Source organism: Lolium perenne, chromosome 4 (assembly GCF_019359855.2).
Source record: "Lolium perenne isolate Kyuss_39 chromosome 4, Kyuss_2.0, whole genome shotgun sequence".
Lineage (NCBI taxonomy): Eukaryota > Viridiplantae > Streptophyta > Magnoliopsida > Poales > Poaceae > Lolium > Lolium perenne.
This window is the reverse complement of record NC_067247.2, coordinates 173,987,793-174,005,529: the sequence shown is the minus strand read 5'-3', so window position 1 is coordinate 174,005,529 and position 17,737 is coordinate 173,987,793. Positions and strand designations below refer to the sequence as shown.

Genomic DNA, 17,737 nt, shown 5'->3' with positions numbered 1-17,737 from the left:
ATTCTAAATAGTGTTTGCCTAACCCTAACTTCACCACTTGAGCTCTACCCTGTCCCCTGGTCCCCTCTCTCTCACACCAGCATAGAAACCCTAGGAGCAGGGCCACACATGGCTATGCCATGGCCATGCCGGCCATGGTCACCATGTCCACCCAACCCCTCTCTCCTTCCTCACCAGCCCTGGCCACCGTGCCATTTCGCTCCACCTCGCACCCCTGCATCAGCCTACACCAGCCATTGTCGAGGAGGAGAACGACAGGAGCCAGACCAGCTCGCGCCCATGGGAGCTAGGACATGCCGACGCCGTCGCGCGCGCACGCCACAGGCCACACTGGCCACCTGTCGCCTGGCCACCTCGCGCAACGCATGGACCCCCTCTCTGCACGTCGAGCTTCGCCGTGACACCGTGGAGCCGCCAGACAACCTTGCAACCCCGACCCGTGCCCGCCGCCGCCGGAGACGGTGACGAAATCCCGCCGCAAACACGCCAGACATCGCAGCACCCCGACCAAGTTGGGCACCGCCTACCCTAGCTGTCGCCACCCAGAGGACCGCCACGATGTACTGAGCAGTGCGCCGCCCTCGCCTAGCCCATTAGCTCGCCGGAGAAGCCGCGCCCATGTCGAGTTCGCCGCAGCACCCGCGGCCACTTCCGCGCCTATAAAAGGAGACTCCCTCACGTTGATCTCTGCACACCAGCACCCTCACCTCTTCTCCCTTGACCTCCTGAGCTACTCCACTGCCTCGATTAGCCACCGACGCCGCGGAACATCACCGACGATTGGAGCCGCCCCAGGACGCGCCACTGCTACCTGGTGCTTCGCTGTCGTCTAACGCTTCGTCGAGCATACTGCCCACCGCCGCTGGAGCCACGGTGAGCTCTCCGACCCCCTAGCGCCGCCGCACCAGTAGCCTGCGCTCGCCGTCGACGACGATGGATGTGGTCCGTTGGATCACGATCTAATCGTGCGTCTCTCCGTCCCCCGTACCGATTCGGTGTTTAAGAGCCACTGACAGGTAGGCCCCACCAGTTAGACAGCCCACACGTGCGTGGACGCGTGGTGGGCTGGACTGTGGCCGTTTGAACCGTTTCGGCCCAACTAGTTTTCCCGCCAGGCCCAGGATTTCAAATCCATAATTCCAAATTGATTTAAAACTCAATACTGGCTCCATTTTCAAAATTGCATAGATTCAAATTGGCTTAACCAAATTTGATGAATTTTATACCGTTGGAAAGATAGTGAAAATATCTACACAACCCAACTGGTCGCACTGTGGGATTATTTGTATAAATAATGTGACAAAAAGAATAAGGCATGGACTTTTGCACATTCAAATAATATTTAAAAATCAACCAAAAATGATATTCAGTTGATTTCAACTCTCATAGCTCACATTTCACTTACACTAATTGTTTCTGCAAAAATATGGCATGGTTACTTTGAGTGATCATGGCCTAGTTTAAATAGAGGACTATATGGCTATTTTAGTCAAATGATATTGTCCAAAACTATTATGTAAATCATATGAAGTGTTTTTCTTCATTTAAATCTTGTCCCAAGTACTTTCATATGAAGTGGTGACCCTGGTCTGAATACTCTCACATGAAATTACTTGGTGATATTAAATCATAATTGGTATTGTTAAATGGTATGAGGTATTCTACCTCATTTAAATCATTTTCCCAAATGATGATGATGAATGGTTGACTTAGGTCAACATGATTTCATGCATGATTGTTTGAGGAAATTAAATCTTAAGAAGATTCAATGAGAGGAAATTATTTTCCTCAAAGAACTAAATGGAAACTATCATTTACATATGTAATGAGAGGAAATTATTTTTCTTCAAGAAAGAAAACCAAATGCAACTCATATGTTATGTGTGCCATAATAATATAATAGTTTGTGTGAAGCCATGGTGTGCTTAGTATAGCTCTTGAACCTTGTTGGGTGATTGTATCTCGTATTCGTTTTTAGACGCTAGTACCGGAGAATACCAAGAGGAGGAAGGCTTCTACCAAGAAGAGGAGGAAGAGAACTTTGATCACTACCCCCACCAAGGCAAGCTAATATTCTTGCAAGTGCAAAGCCCTTTGGGGTAAGGCACCATTAGTCTTACCTTACTTACAATAATCCCATCCCAAGTTTTTATCTTACAAGTTTTTACTTGATTTATGAAGAAGTTACTTTTATAGTTAACTTTGGTCTAAGTCTAGAATGTTATGAGAGTAGTAAAGTTAGCCTCAAAGATAGCCAAGCAAGCTAGCACACCTCATGTTTAGTGCTAGTGCTAACAACTAAAAGTGACTACTCTAGATGGGAACTTGTGTTTCGAAATGAGTTTGAAAACTTTGGAATGATGAGTCATTCCATTGAAAGATCTTTGAAGGTGAATATGACTTGAATGAGATGGTGAATTTTGACTAAAACTGATATTGGTTTGGATGCGATACCTTTCCAATTTTTGAGTACCCCCACAATACCTGATTATGGGTAGGGCTTAACTGGAAGTTTATACATCTTAGTATGGGTTCCCTCTAAACAAGCATCATAGGGGTTATGCCGAGGCTGCCTCCGTAGTATGAGAAATGATGTGAAATGAGGTGAATGTACGGCCCAAGCCTTGTGCAGTTCCCAGGTTGACAGTTGGTCTTCACTGGGAGGCCAAGCTCATGGGGAGAGGTACCTATACTAGGGTATGTAAGTGAAAGGTTATGGTTGATGATCCACGTACTGTGTTACGATGATTCGGGGTTATCCTCGACGGATGAAATCAAATGTTGTGGCACAAGTGTGCAACCTCTGCAGAGTGTAAACCTATTCGAATAGCCATGTCCACGGTTATGGACGGTTGGAAAGGCCATACTGTTACCTGTGTCAGAAACTTCTTGAAAAAGGTTGATGAATTAAATGGTGACTTGATTTGAATCACAACTGAGTTGTGGGAATGACACTAATGTTCCCACTTGAGTTAGTTATCACATGAAAGAGTCTTTATCAAATACTTGTGAACTAAAATTGGATTTATGCAAAAGAAACTAGAGCTTAGCACCCCCTTACTAGAATTGTTAGTACTTACACTAGTATTAGTTTGCGAGTACTTAAAGTACTCACGGTTGTGTCCCTGGCTATTCAAATGGCCAGACTATGAAGAGGAGCAGAACTACCAAGGTGATGACCAGCAAGACGCCTACGACAACTAGGAGTCTTCCGACGTCAAGCGTTGGCCTGTGGACTAGAGAGTACATTCTATTTACGCTTCCGCTATGAACTTTGTGTTCGTTGGTCAATAGATCAACTATTTGTGTAATATGGATCATGTGATCTGAATTTGTAAGACAAGTATGGTTTGTAATGAATGATGACTATGATATTCGACTGTTATGTCTCACAACAACAATATTCCTGGGATTGCGATGAATGGCATAATAGGCATCTGGACTTAAAAATCCGGGTGTTGACATATACCAACGGGGGTTCAGGTTGCTGTCACTCCGGCAACCCCACAATTAGCAAACGAATACAAGATGCATTCCCCTAGGCCCATAAAGGTGAAGTATCATGTAGTCGACGTTCACATGACACCACTAGAAGAATAACACCACAACTTAAATATCAAACCATTAAATATTACTCAACATAGTTCACTACTAACATTTAGACTTCACCCATGTCCTCAAGAACTAAACGAACTACTCACAAGACATCATATGGAACATGATCAGAGGTGATATGATGATGAATAACAGTCTGAACATAAACCTTGGTTCAATGGTTTCACTCAATAGCATCAATAACAAGGAGTAATCAACACCGGAAGAGTTTCCCCTATGAAATAATCAAGATTCAACCCTAGATGTTACAGCGGAGACGAGGTGCAGCGGTGGAGATGACGGTGTCGGTGGTGGAGATGATGATGATGATCCCAATGAAGTCCAGCTCGATGACGGTGACGATGGCAACGATTTCCCCCTCCGGGAGGGAATTTCCCCGACGGATTTCAGCCTGCCGGAGAGCTCTTTTCTCTCTGGTGTTTTCCGCCCCGCAGAGGCGGCTGTGTCTATTCTCGATCGTCCCCTGCACCTTAGGGTTTCGGGTAGATGAAGTACGCGAAAGGGAGATGGCCGAGGGGGGTTGTGGGCCCCCTCCCCACGTGGTGGTGCGCCAGGCCTGGTGGCCGCGCCGGCCTATGGGGAAGGCCCATGGCGGCCCTCCTCGGCCTCCCCTTTTGGCTGGCTCCGTCTTCTGGAAAAATAAGAGCTTCGGTATATTTTCCGTCAATTGTTGATCTTCAGAAATATTGTATCCTGGCGGTGCTTTTTCCAGCAGAATCCTGACTCCGGTGAGTAATTCTCCAATAATCATGAAACATGCAAAACAAGTGAAATAACATAAGTATCATCTCTAAATATGAAATATATCAATGAATAACAGTAAATTATGATATAAAATAGTGATGCAAAATGGACGTATCAACTCCCCCCAAGCTTAGACCTCGCTTGTCCCCAAGCGAAACTGAACTCAGTAAACAAGACCACATGTTTATGGAGTGAAGAGTCGATAAATGAAATACGGACAAGAAGCATCACATTAATTCACACAAGTCATTCTAGTGAACAACTTCCTCATATAACTCAACTTGAAACAAGTAGAGGGAAATCACAAATAAAGGTGCATAGAAAATCATAATTGGTGATGGCAAACTTCGTTCTAGGTCAAAGAACAATTAACAGATAGTACTTATCTTTCGAGTAGAGCCTTTATATTAGAGCTTATATGGCAGAACTTACATGCTCAATCATAACAATCTCCTCATAATCATTGATAACCTTCAAAGTCATATTCATTCAGATAAAATTTGTACTAAACAAGGAAGAATAAAAGACATGATTAAATAGATCACAATATAAATGGTTGGATCGCAACAACTCAATTGCTTGCTTAAGATAGAGGGAAATAGGTTTACTGACTCAACATAAAGTAAAAGATAGGCCCTTCGCAGAGGGAAGCAGGGATTAAATCTTTTCTGTTTTGAAATCATATAGAGGGCAGAAAAGTATAGTTTTGAGAGGTGTTTGTTGTTGTCAACGAATGGTAGTGGGCACTCTAACCCCCTTGTCAAACAGACTTTCAAAGAGTGGCTCCCATGAAGGACGTTATCTCTACCAGCAAGGTGATACGTCTCAAACGTATCTATAATTTCTTATGTTCCATGCTACTTTTATGATGATACTCACATGTTTTGTACACACTTTATGTCATTATTATGCATTTTCCGGCACTAACCTATTGACAAGATGCCGAAGAGCTAGTTGTTGTTTTCTGATGTTTTTGGTTTCAGAAATCCTACAAAGGAAATATTCTCGGAATTGGACGAAATCAACGCCCAGGGTATTATTTTTCCACGGAGCTTCCAGAAGACCGAAGAGGATACGAAGTGGGGCCACGAGGTGGCGACACACCATGGCGGCGCGACCAAGGAGGGGCCCGCACCGCCCTAGTGTGTGGGCCCCTCGTGACGCCTCCAACCCTACCCTTCCGCCTACTTAAAGCCTTCGTCGCGAAAACCCCTGTACTGAGAGCCACGATACGGAAAACCTTCCAGAGACGCCGCCGCCGCCAATCCCATCTCGGGGGATTCAGGAGATCACCTCCGGCACCTTGCCGGAGAGGGGAATCATCTCCCGGAGGACTCTTCATCACCATGATCGCCTCCGGATTGATGTGTGAGTAGTTCACCCCTGGACTATGGGTCCATAGCAGTAGCTAGATGATCGTCTTCTCCTCATTGTGCTATCATGTTAGATCTTGTGAGCTGCCTATCATGATCAAGATCATCTATTTGTAATGCTACATGTTGTGTATGTTGGGATCAAATGAATATGGAATACTATGTCAAGTTGATTATCAATCTATCATATATGTGTTGTTTATGATCTTGCATGCTCTCCGTTGCTAGTAGAGGCTCTGGCCAAGTTGATACTTGTAACTCCAAGAGGGAGTATTTATGCTCGATAGTGGGTTCAAGCCTCCATTGAATATGGGACAGTGACAGAAAGTTCTAAGGTTGTGGATGTGTTGTTGCCACTAGGGATAAAACATCAATGCTTTGTCTAAGGATATTTGTGTTGATTACATTACGCACCATACTTAATGTAATTTTCTGTTGTTTGCAACTTAATACTGGAAGGGGTGCGGATGCTAACCCGAAGGTGGACTTTTTAGGCATAGATGCATGCTGGATAGCGGTCTATGTACTTTGTCGTAATGCCTAATTAAATCTCACACTAGTCATCATGATATGTATGTGCATTGTTATGCCCTCTTTATTTGTCAATTGCCCAACTGTAATTTGTTCACCCAACATGCTATTTCTTATTGGAGAGACACCACTAGTGAACTGTGGACCCCGGTCCATTCTTTACATCTGAATACAATCTACTGCAAACATTGTTCTTTACTATTCTTCGCATACAAACATCATTTTCCACACCATACATTTAATCCTTTGTTTACAGTAAGCCGGTGAGATTGACAACCTCACTGTTAAGTTGGGGCAAAGTATTTGGATTGTGTTGTGCAGGTTCCACGTTGGCGCCGGAATCCCTGGTGTTGCGCCGCACTACACTCCGCCACCAACAACCTTCACGTGCTCCTTGACTCCTACTGGTTCGATAACCTTGGTTTCTTACTGAGGGAAAACTTGCTGATGTACGCATCACACCTTCCTCTTGGGGTTCCCAACGGTCGTGTGCTTGACGCGTCATCACAAGGTAGATCATCCCTCTTCTCTTTTGTTTACACATGTACTTTAGTTTTATTTATGGATGACACTCCTCCCAACCTTTGCTTACACAAGCCATGGCTAACCGAATCCTCGGGTGCCTTCCGACATTTCACATACCATGGAGGAGTGTCTATTTGCAAAATTAAGTTGCTTACTGATGAATCAGGGCAAAACATGTGAAGAGAATTATTAATGAAAGTTAATTAATTGGGGCTGGGAACCCCGTTGCTAGCTCTTTTTGCAAAATTATTGGATATGCGGATGTGCCACTAGTCCATTGGTGAAAGTCTGCCCAACAAGTTTGAAAGATAACACACCACATACTTCCTCATGAGCTATAAAACATTGACACAAATAAGAGATAATAACTTTTGAATTGTTTAAAGGTAGCACATGAAGTATTTACTTGAAATGGCAGAAGAATACCACATAGTAGGTAGTTATGGTGGACACTGATGGCATAGGTTTGGTTTAAGGTTTTGGATGCACAGAAGCATTCCCTCTCAGTACAGGTCTTTGGATAGCAAGGTTGGTTGGCAAGCATACGAGTTGAGGGAAACAAACAAATATACATGTGATAGAAACAATCATGCATCTTCCTTGTAGGCACAAATAATTTTAACTTCAGAATACTAAACTCATTAACTAACAAGAAAGAAAGATAAAGAAATAATATATCTACATGTATTTCCCTCTTTTCTACTTAAGCCTCAAAGTATTGTTGCTATTGACCAATGCTAAGTTTGCCAAAACCAAATAGATTTACTTGATGCTCCCAAAGTGATACCAATACTAACAACAAGATCAATCATATAACAGAAATTGCAAACTAAAATAAGGTGTGCAAAATGTAAATGATAAAACTTATCATTAATATTCCATAACGATAACTCACACCAAGGGATACATAGATAACCAACTAAAAGAGAGATACTTCCACACTGCAAACCATCTTATATGATAACTTCCCTACTCATGATATGACACTACTTGAGAGTAAAAAGGTAAAAGATAGTGATGATGTGATACCGCGACACTCCCCCAAGCTTGGAACAAACCAAGGGGGTGCCAATACCAATGATGAATTACTCCTTCAGCGGTGGTGATGAATTCTTCCCGTCATCAGACTTCCAAGGAAGAGGCTCTCCATCAACAAACGACATCTTGGTCTCAGGAATCCTGAAACTGGCAGCATAGCTTATGTGTTTAAACCTGTTTTCATACTCACAGTTTTGATTCTGAACATCATAAAGTTGAGCTTGGAGTTTGTTGGTAGTGTTGTGAAGCAAGAGGATATCGTCCCACGCCTTGCGTCTTCCTTCTTGTGTTCATCAATAAGTTCAGACACAATTTTGTGGAAGATGTCCACTTCACGTTCAGCCATCTTCTTGTAGTTGAAGACCTCTTGTTCTAGTTTCTCCATCCTGTCCTCCAAACTTCCTTCTCCTTTAGGACCCCGGACATCTTCAATCTGCAACTCTCCATCTACGAGCAGCAATTCCTTGGGATGCATCTTCAGCTCGTTCATGTACGGGTTGACGACGTTCTCAAAGAAGCTGTCCTTCGGAGTTCCCGACGAAGACATGGTGGCTCTAGATCTGAAAATAATATCTGGCAGAAAACAGCTCGAGACAAAACACGACGAGAAAATGATAAATGGACCTCGAGGGGTCCGGGGGATTATATAGCAAAAAATTTCACGACAGAAGGAAAGTACCAGGTCGAACCAGAGTGGAAAAGGGACTTCGAGGAGCTGTCCCCATAGGGCGGCGCGGCCAGGGTGGTGCCCGCGCCACCACGTGGGGACACGCCCTCGTGCGTCTCCTCCGCTCCGATTCAATCTCGTAATTTTTCATATTTTCTAAAAATAGCAAAAACATTGTTCGGATAGTTAAACGCGGACTTTTTATTACCGGAACTATTACCTATTCAAAGCCGAACTCTGCAGAACTATCAATTTGATCTTTGATGAAAGCTTCCGGAGTCACCACTCGAATAACATCAACATCTTCATTATAAGAATCTCCAGAAATATAATGCTTGAGTCTTTGTCCATTCACCACTTGTGTGGCATCACCTTTCAGAGAACCAATTTTTATTGCCCCTGAACGATACACCTCCACAATGACATATGGGCCTTCCCATTTTGAGAGTAATTTCCCCGCAAAAAATCTGAGACGAGACCGATACAATAGGACTTTATCTCCAACATTAAATTCTCTTTTGATAATTCTTCTATCATGCCATTTCTGAACTTTCTCCTTAAAAAGTTTAGCATTTTCATAAGCTTCACTTCTCCACTCATCTAGAGAACTCAATTGTAGCAACCTTTTCTTACCGGCAAGTTTAGGGTCTTTATTAAATTCTCTTACAGCCCAATAAGCTTTGTGCTCTAGTTCTAAAGGTAAATGACAAGCTTTTCCATAAACCATTTTATAAGAAGACATACCCATAGGATTTTTATAAGCAGTTCTATAAGCCCATAGTGCTTCCTTCAACTTACTAGCCCAATTTTTCCTAGATTTATTAACAGTCTTTTGCAAGATAGATTTAATTTCTCTATTTGATAATTCTACTTGCACACTAGTTTGAGGATGATAAGCGGAAGCAATCCTATGATTAATACCATATTTAGCAAGAGTTTTTCTAAAACCACCATGAATAAAATGAGAACCTCCATCAGTCATAAGATATCTAGGTACTCCAAACCTTGGAAAAATAACATCTAAAAGCATTTTTAAAGAGGTCTCACCATCAGCACTTTTTGTGGGTATGGCTTCCACCCATTTAGTAACATAATCAACAGCGACAAGTATATGAGTGTTACCTTCTGAAGAAGGGAAAGGACCCATGAAGTCAAATCCCCAACAATCAAATGGTTCAATAACAAGAGTATAATTCATAGGCATTTCATTGCGTCTAGAGATATTACCAACCCTTTGACATTCATCATAAGATAAAATAAACTTTCTTGCATCTTTAAAGAGAGTTGGCCAATAAAAACCTGACTGTAGAACCTTTTGCGCGGTTCTATCTCCGGCGTGATGTCCTCCATAAACACTACCATGACACTTACTCAATATCTCTTGTTGCTCATATTCGGGGACACATCTTCGCATAATACCATCCATTCCTTCTTTATATAAGTGTGGGTCATCCCAAAAATAATGCCTCAAGTCATAAAAGAATTTCCTCCTTTGCTGAGCTGAAAAAGTTGGAGGCAAGTATTTAGAAACAATAAAGTTAGCATAATCAGCATACCAAGGACTATCTCGCGAGCTCACCTTTATTACAGCCAATTGTTCATTTGGAAAACTATCATTAACAGGAATAGGATCATAAGCAATATTTTCCAATCTAGACAAATTATCAGCACCTTTCCTATCTACAATATGTAAATCAAATTCTTGCAAAAGAAGCACCCATCTAATAAGTCTTGGCTTAGCATCTTTCTTTTACATAAGGTACCTAATTGCAGCATGATCAGTATAAATTGTGACTTTTGAATCAACAATACAAGGTCTAAACTTGTCACAAGCAAAAACTACAGCTAATAATTCTTTTTCAGTTGTAGCATAATTTCTTTGAGCAGCATCAAGAGTTTTACTAGCACAATGAATAACATTCGATTTTTTATCTACTCGTTGTCCAAGAACAGCACCTACAGCAAAATCACTAGCATCACACATAATTTCAAAAGGTAAATTCCAATCAGGAGGTTCAACTACAGGAGAAGTTGTCAAGGCTCTCTTTAGAGTTTCAAAAGCTTCCTTACAATCATCATCAAAAACAAAAGGTACATCTTTTTGAAGAAGATTAGTAAGATGCTTTGAAATTTTAGAGAAATCTTTAATAGATCTCCTATAAAAACCAGCATGACCAAGAACACTATGAATACCTTTAACATCCCTAGGGTAGGGCATCTTCTCAATTGCTTCAACTTTAGCTCTATCAACTTCAATACCTCTCTCAGAAATTTTATGTCCCAATACAATTCCTTCATTAACCATAAAGTGACATTTCTCCCGATTAAGAACAAGGTTAGTTTCTTCACATCTCTGCATAACTTTATCAAGGTTTCGCAAACAATTATCAAAAGAATTCCCATAGACATAAAAATCATCCATGAATACCTCTACAATCTTTTCACAAAAGCCATGAAAAATAGCAGACATGCATCTTTCAAAAGTAGCAGGAGCATTACATAAACCAAAAGGCATACGCCTATAAGCATAAGTTCCATAGGGACAAGTGAAAGTGGTTTTCTCTTGATCTTTAGTTCTAACAGCAATTTGTGAAAACCCAGAATAACCATCAAGAAAACAGAAATGAGTATTTTTAGACAATCTTTCTAGCATTTGATCAATAAAAGGTAAAGGGTAATGATCTTTCTTAGTAACTTTATTAACTTTTTGAAAATCAATGCACATTCTATACCCTACAACTACTCTTTGAGGGATGAGCTCATCATTATCATTAGGTACAACAGTTATTCCTCCTTTATTAGGAACACAATGCACAGGACTAACCCATTGATGTCTACGCACGCTTCTATTCCTGTAGACAGTGTTGGGCCTCCAAGAGCAGAGGTTTGTAGAACAGCAGCAAGTTTCCCTTAAGTGAATCACCCAAGGTTTATCGAACTCAGGGAGGTAGAGGTCAAAGATATCCCTCTCAAGCAATCCTACAATTAAGATACAAGAAGTCTCTTGTGTCCCCAACACACCTAATACACTTGTCAGATGTATAGGTGCACTAGTTCGGCGAAGAGATAGTGAAATACAAGTAATATAGATGATTATAAGTAGTAATTGCAATCTGAAATATAAATGGCAGCAAGCAAACATATAGCAAAACTTGTTGGAAACGGTGTTTCAATGCTTAGAAACAAGGCCTAGGGATCATACTTTCACTAGTGGACACTCTCAACAATGATCACATAACTGAATAAATAAATGCTACTCTTAAACACTCTCTTGTTGGATAACAAACACCATTCATTGTGTAGGGCTACAGAAGAGAAACCGTCAGAAATAGGCGTCGCCGAACAGTGAGCAATCAGGATGGGGAAGAGAGGGAAAAGGGGCGCCATCTCACCAGGAAGACATTGGAGTGCTCGACGGCGACGGGGAAGAAGCGATGGCGCCGGAAACTTTGATTTCTTCGCCGGAGTCGGAGAAGAAACGGCGAGCCTGTGCTTGATTTAGGGCCTCCAGGAGAGATTCCTTGTACCCAGAGGAAGATCACGACGAGGTGGAGATATTGGTTTAGACGGCGTGGCAGGGGACGGCCAGAAGCAGCAGGCCGGCGGAGATGCAGGGACGGCAGCGCTGGGTTTTCTTCTTCATTTGTTCAGCGAGAAAAGAGAAAAAAAGGTGGGGAGAAGGAAAGAGCAGCGGCGGCGAGAGGGAGTAAAGCTAGGGTTTTCTTAGGCTCGGATGGATTGGCGTGCGTGGCTTTGGTTTCTCCAAAGGAATATCCAGAGATGGAGGGAGGTCGACCACGAAAGCGTCATGCTTGTTGCGTGAGCTGAAGCAAAGCGAGAAGAGTCCTCCGTTAAGAATGTCACTCTGGTTGTTGGGCTGAACGTGAAGATGGCTGGTTGGAGAAAGATTACTTTGAACTGGGTTGGGCTCAGACTAGATACTGGATTATGCTAGAAGAAAGCTTCGGCCAGGAAAGTCTAGAGATAAAAAGAACAAAGAAAGATGGAATAGATAGGACAGATTTGCCAAAGTAATTTCTAAATTTTATTTGTATTTTCAAAACAACTTTGCAAGAGTTCAAATTATATATTTCCTTTTGAATGTTAAATTAAGATAAGAAGAATGAGAGGGTTTTGTTAAAAAGAATAGACAAGCGAAGGTTATATATAAACCATATGAGAGGGAAAGAAAAATAGTTTTTATTTAAAATAATTTTATTTAATAAAATCTTTGTGGATGATATAATGCATGATATCATGATAATGCATAAAAGAAAAACAAACAAATCTAATATGAGGGTTTTACTGGGCCGTTACAATCGACACCACTAACAAGGAATCTCGCCCCGAGATTCCACGTCAACCTAAGGGGGAGTTGGTTAAACTATCGGATCTTCTTGTACCATGTTGACAAACACCCGACCTCGAGGTGGAACCTTCTTCTGACGAAGTGTTGATCTTCTCGACACCACTAACAAGAGTTATTGCTCCATGTTGAACGGTCGACACCACCAATAAGAAGTCGTTGTTCCGTTGACGATGATGAGCTTCTGTCGGATCCTCCGAAGATCGAACCTATTAGGATGGGGCAAAGATCGTTCAACCCACGTGGAAGCCTAAGACTCAGAGAAACTCAGATAAGGGAGAAAACTCAAAACTCGCAAAGATAAGAGGAGCAAGAATAGAGGTAAGGAGAAAAATAGAACTAATCAGATCTATCCAACGATGTTTCAGAAAATATGTTTTGACACTAGACACAACAACGTCCGTTGGCAAGGTTATCCTACAGGCTGGACTAGTGGGGTACCGTCAACCTGATGCTCTGATACCAACTTGTGACGCCCCAAAACCGGTACCATGAGGATCCCAGCGAATTCGCCGAAATCCGCACGATATCGATTTTAGGAGACGCACCACCAAGCGCCCCGTACACGCCAAAGCATGCACGCGATGCGGGTGGAATCAATCACGAGAGGTAACATTACAACAGGATTACAATAGAGCCCACGAGATACAGATATATTACAACAACGACTCCAACGAGTCAAGATACAAATATACAATACAACGATCCAAATCATACAGAAGATCAAATACGTCCGAGTACGGACAAGATACAAATTTGGACTAAGAGTCCTGAAGATAACCAGTGGCGTCCATAACCCTGCCCAGGCCAAGCCGGAAGGGTAACCTCGCTAACGTCGTCTTCATCGAACATATCTTCATACCTGCCCGGTTATATCCCGTAGAAGCAGCAATAAGTACGGGTTCGTACTTAACAAGACTTCAAGACGTATAAGCATTCGTCAACCAGTCGTCCTTTGTACTTGAGGCACGCAGGGGACTTAGAGGACGCAAGAGGAACGTCATAGGCAATATGGTGGGGTTAAGCGGCAGCGCGCATGCACTAAAAACCTATAGAGACACTCTACAATATTCGTCTAATCAGAGAAGGTGAGAGAGCGCATAAGCTAACAGTTCTATACTCTGCAAACATAACCCAGCCGATGTGTTCCCCCTTCGCCAAGAAGTACTTACAAAGGCACTCACACGGTTGTCAAGTTTTAACCAGTTATTATTAGAGTTGTGCTAACTTACTACACAAGTTATTATGATTGAAACAGCAGGTGCAAGTTGTCTATGGTCGAGTCATACAGCTCCAAGTCGTCCATAACCGCGGACACGGCTTATCGATAAGATTTAACCCTGCAGGGGTGCCCAAATGTGCCCACACGCACGATCAACTCCAAAGGCAATGGCAAAAAGGTGGAGTGTCACGACTCGCACTCTCCTTCACGACAACAATGTCCAGGAAGCCACCTAACTAAGTTGAACCCGAATCGAAGTCCGGCCGAATCTCCGAAGCGGACCTAGCTATTGCGAGGACGGCTTCAGAGGGTCAAAACACACACTGGGGCGAATGACCCGCTTCAGCATGCGATAAACGCACGTGCCGCATCTATACGTGCATACCAGAAACAAGGGATACAAGGCACCCAGGGCTTCCCAAAGTAAATAAGTAACAAGCTGGCATGCACGCAACAACAAATGGTAAAACATTACGAACTAGTTGTGGCCACTGGACAAAGCTGTAGATTCCGGCAGTGGTCGAGGGAGACCTTAAACATACCCACGTGTGGTTAGAGCGCTCAGTCTCGGAACAGATAACAAGAACTCGGGGTCCTAGATTTCATGGAAACACAAGTGAGCCGTCATAAAACGAGCAACTGACCCACCGATGCTTCCGCTAACAACTATTAACAAGTAACCATGATTCCCTCAACAGATATAACCATGTAGCATGTGTCATGATTCCCAACAGATAACCGATAAGATAGCAGTAACGGTAACGAGATATAAACATCACTAGCATGCACTACGACTCGCAGGGCAGACCCGATAACCAAACAATAGCTATAGGTGGTTGGTGGAGGCAATATAGGCTGCTTGAGGTAACAAGTGGAAGGGACACGTGACAAGAACGCAACTTAAGGATAGCATGAGGGAGAAGGCAAAATAAAAATAGGTGAGCGACTTCTGCAGGGGCAGGAGTATAGGGAAAATGCTTGCCTGTTAAAGCTTGCCGAGGAACATCCGGAGAACTTGTCGTATCTCACCGCACCACTTCGTAATCCTATCCGAGAAGAAGCAAAGCGCTACAATAACCAACGGATGCACATCTTACTACTACGGCAAAAGAATCGGCATGATGAAGATATGATATGCATGCATGGCATGGCAAACATGATGCGGCGATGCAACTTATACAATTTAAGCGGAATCGGAATCCCGACACACAAATTATTAGGTTCAAGTTGTTTTTCTACCCCGCATATTAATTGTTGATTAGCATGGCAAGACATGGCATAGGTGAGCTACGCAATTTAAATGGAACCGGGACAAGAGATAAGCAATCCCGCACAATTCCATATGTTCCATATTAGGTGATAATACAAACTATCACGAATCGACATGATGCGAAATGCAAACAGGCATAAGGATGGCATATTTATTTTACCCACATTTTTCTGATTCAAAAATATACCACATTTGCATAAACAAATTTGAATAGCGAGATGAGAATTTGTGATTACAGAGATGGTTGAAAAGGATGGTATATAGCACAGTGTGAGCTAGGACTCGAACCAAGTTCTACCAGCAGAACTGATTTGTATTCATGCTGGAATAGTCACTTGCAGGATTTAACAGGAAAAGACTAGTCTGCAGATGATTTGTAAACTGAAACATAGGCAAAGCACAAGGAAAAGGAAGATGAGTCGTGTCTAAACACTGGAGTTGAACTTGGCGTGCTGGGGCGTGGATCAGGTGACTAGCCAGTGGAGCTTACAGATGGTTTACTTGAAAATAAACAGAGAACATACAAAGTAAAGTGACAGCCGAGTTATCTGAATTTAACTGACGAGAAGAGCAGGTGTTAACTGAAACGAGACAGATACAATGAAAGGAGAAGGTGTGCATCTCGTGGGATTTGGGCATGGCCTGATGAAAGTGCAGCAAGGAACGAGACAACTAGATTGTCACCAGTACAGAATTAGAACGCGCATGACTTAGAGCAGTCAAAGCAGATGGTTACAGCGATTAAATAGAATAAGAGGTGAGGTATTTTGTTGTCCAAGGAACTGAACTAAAGATCTCCTGAAGCAAGTTCAGGATGGTAGCCACTGCCCAGACTTTGATTGTCGAACAAGGTGCAAATGCGTGGCTGTATAACCAAGTAAAGGGCGGAAACTGGAGGACGTTTGACTGACGAAGCTGAAAAACTGAGTAGAAATACAGAGTACAACGGCGCTGGAAAACTTGGTCGACAGTGGCCCTTCTGGCGTAGCTGCGAGGATGTGGTGCAGGACATTACGGATACGGGGATGTGCTCGTACGACCATTTAGAACAGAGGTGTGTGCGTGATGGTGACCGCGTCGACCAACAGCAACCGAGATGAACTCGTATGTGACAAAGACAGAGCTCAGGGTTGGGCGAATAGATGGCGACGGGAACGGCAAAGACGAAATATAGGCGGAAAGGCTGGTTAGCTCACCGGGAGGGCAGGGAAGTGCTCGGGGACGATCCGCGACACCGGGAGACGAAGTAGGGCACGGGCGAATGAGGAGGAGCTCGGTCTTGGACGGAGGCGATGGGCATGGTGGCGACCTCGGACAGAAGAGAAACCGTCAGAAATAGGCGTCGCCGAACAGTGAGCAATCAGGATGGGGAAGAGAGGGAAAAGGGGCGCCATCTCACCAGGAAGACATTGGAGTGCTCGACGGCGACGGGGAAGAAGCGATGGCGCCGGAAACTTTGATTTCTTCGCCGGAGTCGGAGAAGAAACGGCGAGCCTGTGCTTGATTTAGGGCCTCCAGGAGAGATTCCTTGTACCCAGAGGAAGATCACGACGAGGTGGAGATATTGGTTTAGACGGCGTGGCAGGGGACGGCCAGAAGCAGCAGGCCGGCGGAGATGCAGGGACGGCAGCGCTGGGTTTTCTTCTTCATTTGTTCAGCGAGAAAAGAGAAAAAAAGGTGGGGAGAAGGAAAGAGCAGCGGCGGCGAGAGGGAGTAAAGCTAGGGTTTTCTTAGGCTCGGATGGATTGGCGTGCGTGGCTTTGGTTTCTCCAAAGGAATATCCAGAGATGGAGGGAGGTCGACCACGAAAGCGTCATGCTTGTTGCGTGAGCTGAAGCAAAGCGAGAAGAGTCCTCCGTTAAGAATGTCACTCTGGTTGTTGGGCTGAACGTGAAGATGGCTGGTTGGAGAAAGATTACTTTGAACTGGGTTGGGCTCAGACTAGATACTGGATTATGCTAGAAGAAAGCTTCGGCCAGGAAAGTCTAGAGATAAAAAGAACAAAGAAAGATGGAATAGATAGGACAGATTTGCCAAAGTAATTTCTAAATTTTATTTGTATTTTCAAAACAACTTTGCAAGAGTTCAAATTATATATTTCCTTTTGAATGTTAAATTAAGATAAGAAGAATGAGAGGGTTTTGTTAAAAAGAATAGACAAGCGAAGGTTATATATAAACCATATGAGAGGGAAAGAAAAATAGTTTTTATTTAAAATAATTTTATTTAATAAAATCTTTGTGGATGATATAATGCATGATATCATGATAATGCATAAAAGAAAAACAAACAAATCTAATATGAGGGTTTTACTGGGCCGTTACAAGAAATCCCCTTCAAGTCATCAAGAGTGTAGCCAATAGCTCCTCGGTGTTTCTTCAATATT

The 17,737-nt window shown here is 43.1% G+C and overlaps 1 long non-coding RNA gene across 1 annotated transcript; it reads right to left on the bottom strand.

Moving 5' to 3' along the window:
- Positions 1–13,449: 13,449 nt before the first annotated feature.
- LOC139830560 (uncharacterized) lies at positions 13,450–17,520 on the bottom strand. Its single transcript, XR_011743077.1, has 3 exons — positions 16,548–17,520; positions 15,064–15,149; positions 13,450–13,721 (listed from the first exon to the last, which is right to left on the bottom strand). It is a non-coding gene; the product is annotated as an uncharacterized lncRNA (long non-coding RNA).
- Positions 17,521–17,737: the final 217 nt, after the last annotated feature.